Raw genomic sequence first — 493 nt, forward strand, 5'->3', positions numbered from 1 at the left:
AAAAAAAAAAAAAAAAAAAACCCAGTTATACTGTTGGAATTTATAAGACTATGTATTTCCTTAATGATGTACCAATGATGCAATAGTTATTATATAAACCTTATAGACTAATATGTCAATTTTTGCCAAGAGACTTGTGCCTCAACTACATCTTTTAGTATTTTCAATAAGCCTGTTCAAGGTTCAAATTTTTCTTTCTCAATTATAACAATCAAATTTATTCTAGAAAAAAAAGGTAAACTTTAAACACAAAATAGAAAAAATATTTTAAACTTTATTTATTACGTTGTTGATGTGATATCAATCAAAATCATCATTACTTATGTTGTAAGCTTTTTGCAATAAAAGTTGAGTACTTTTAACCTTTTCTTCCCTAATCTTTTTGACGTGGAACTTAACAAAGTGCCATGTTTCGTTTATTCTCTTTCCTAAGTTTGAAATCAATCTAATTCACAATTATTTTGACTCATTTTGAAAATCACCAGCCTATTTA

This window comes from Quercus suber, unplaced genomic scaffold (assembly GCF_002906115.3).
Source record: "Quercus suber isolate HL8 unplaced genomic scaffold, Cork oak 2.0 scaffold_87, whole genome shotgun sequence".
In the NCBI taxonomy this organism is placed as follows: Eukaryota; Viridiplantae; Streptophyta; class Magnoliopsida; order Fagales; family Fagaceae; genus Quercus; species Quercus suber.